Source organism: Hipposideros armiger, unplaced genomic scaffold, assembly GCF_001890085.2.
Source record: "Hipposideros armiger isolate ML-2016 unplaced genomic scaffold, ASM189008v1 scaffold_1387, whole genome shotgun sequence".
Taxonomy (NCBI): Eukaryota; Metazoa; Chordata; class Mammalia; order Chiroptera; family Hipposideridae; genus Hipposideros; species Hipposideros armiger.
Genome location: NW_017732737.1, coordinates 164898 through 167689, shown reverse-complemented (window position 1 = coordinate 167689; position 2792 = coordinate 164898). Strand labels below are relative to the sequence as shown.

The 2792-nt window shown below is 34.4% G+C and overlaps 1 pseudogene; it reads left to right on the top strand.

The window, feature by feature from the left end:
- The window catches only part of LOC109377394 (sodium/potassium-transporting ATPase subunit beta-3 pseudogene), a 13929-nt pseudogene extending 13013 nt beyond the window's left edge, over window positions 1-916 (top strand).
- Window positions 917-2792: the final 1876 nt, after the last annotated feature.

Genomic DNA, 2792 nt, shown 5'->3' with positions numbered 1-2792 from the left:
GTCGGCTGGAATGCGCTCTACAGGGAGGCATCCTCAACCATCACCTGTCCAGCCTTGGGCCACTGTCCTAGAGCTGCATTGCTTGAGCTGGGAAGTATCTCTGTCCTAGAAGTCTCCACCCAAGTGACCACTCCCACACACACCACAAGGAGTCTTTCAACCTGAGCCTAGCCAAGTGGAAGCTCTTCATCTACAACCCAACCACAAGAGAGTTCCTGGGACACACTGCCAAGAGCTGGGGTTTGGCCTTGCTCCTCTACCTAGTCTTTCATTGGTTCCTGGCTGCAGTCCTTTCATTCACCATGAAGGCTATGCTTCAACTCTGAACAATGAGGCTCCAAATTATGGTGACCAGATAGACTCCTAGCCCAGGACTGATGGTTTTGCCAAAACCAGTGATGGTGTTGGAATATATGTTATGTCAGATCCAAGTTCCTATAACGGGTGCATTGAAGATATTTAGAAGTTTCTAAAGCCGTGTAATTTAAAAGAAAAGAAGAACACACGGCCTGTCCTGAGAGAGCACTTTTTAATCAAAAAGGTCCAATTTATGTTGCATGTCAGTTTTTTGCTTTCTGACTTCAAATATGCAGTGTATGTGAATGATCCTGATTTTGGTTATTCCAAAGGAAACACTTGTATTTTTGTGAAAATGAACAGAATACTGTATAGTTGAATTAAAGCCCCAAGTAGAACAGAGAATGCATGTATTTCAAAGGATGAAAACATAGTACTTCTATGAACTTATCCTTTCAATGGAATTATAGACTGAAAATACTTCCCATAGGTATCTGCAACCATTTATCGCTGTCCAGGTTGTCTTTGATCCTAAAAGTGCTGGGGAAGAAATATTACTTGGATGCAAGACTGATGGATCACCCCAACTAAAAAACAGGATGATGGTGACAAGTTTTAAGGACTGTGCTCAATATCACAATGCCTGCATAGTGTGAGCAGGGTATCTCCACAGAGTAAATGTTGTGCTGTCTGCTTTATTTTGCATAAATCAGGCCTGCCATTCTAGAATTATGAGACCACTAGAGAAAGGTGAAATGGTACATGACACTGGGGTAATGTCATAATGTACTTCCAGATCCCCGTGTTCAGTGTCCTCAAAAGTAACTCCTTTTGCCTCTACATACTGCCTTTTGAGCCAGTGTATAGTCACTAGACAAGGATGGTAAACGCCTGCTTCTAAACACATAGTATGAGGGTCTGCTCCTATTTTTATATGGTTTAATTGCCAAGTGTCTAAAGCTTACTATATTATGTAAATAGTGTGTGCACTTAATACTGGTTAATTATTATATTTTGATGTAAACAATCTTTGGAGGATAAAATGGTAGGTACCTGACCAACACCAAGTAACTTTATAGCTGCAAGAAATATGATATGTACGGAAGTTCTGTATGTAAGGAAAACAAAAAAAATAAAAGTGAATTCAAAAGTGTGGTCTTAGATTTTTTGTAAAATTATTTTTTACATGCTGAATTAGTCTGTGGATCTTTTTGATTAAGAACACAAACTTTCTGTTGTGAAACATGTAAAATAGTGATGGGATTATTTTAATGCCCTAACTGTATCTCATAAAGTATTTTATATTGGAGGTGAAGCAACATTTTTTAGTTAGCCAGTATAAACATGCACCTAGTGTTTTATGAAATTAAATTTAGAAGATTTAAATTGAAAAATTTAAATATTTTTCAAATATTTTGTTACTCTTTTCATTTGGACTCTAATAAATATGTAAGTTATGAAATATTTAAAAAAGGTGTATGTGCTGTTATTAAAAAACATGACTTTAAAAGGAACAAATATGCCATATTTCCCCATATATAAGACGCACTTTAATTTTGGGGCCTGAAATTTGAAAAAAAACATATTACATAAAGTTATTGAACTCAAGTTTTATTCATCATAAAATTCATACAACTCCTCATCACTGTCAAAACTCCCAACCATTAGCTTGTCCTCATCTGTGTCTGACGACGAATCACTGTCTTCATATATTGCCTAGTCCTCAGTTCCATCTTTGACATTTGAAATACGACACTTCTTAAATGACTTGACAATGATCTCAACCACTGTATAAGATGCACCCAGTTTTTAGACCCCACATTTTTCAAAAAAGGGTGGGTCTTATACATGGGGAAATACGGTACTTTAAAGACAAATAATTTAAGATAAAATTCCATATTATTTTAATTATTTTTCTTGTAACATTGATGTATTTAAATTAATCAACTATCACAATAGCTGATAACATTTTATAATAAGCAACTTAATATAATCTAAAGTTATCAGATTTTGATAAGTAGGCTCTTTATTCATAATATTTATTTACTCATATTTAAATAAAGAGTTCTTCTATTTAATAGAATTTCTGACAACTCCTTAAAGATTATTATAATTAGTTTAAGTCACATTAGCCTGCAGCTATATATTTACAAAAGCTTTCCCAAGGCTCTGTCATCATTTTTTTTGTTATAATGATTTTATTGCCTATATTCCAAACTTTTAGATGTAGAAACATAATTTATTTTAATTAGAAGTTAAATTTTGATACTTGAGGGAGTTAAAACTTAAAATTGTATTTTTTCATGGTACTTCTTAAAGTGTTACCCTCTGGTGAGTGTTTGATGCAATATAAGTTGGATGCACACTTATATTTGAATTTTAGCACAGTATTTCCCCTGGATTTGGATGATTTACATAAACTCTACCAATCTTTGTTTGTTTTCTTTATAACAGAAATACCTCATATGGTCTTATGGAGATAAAAGGTGACAGTG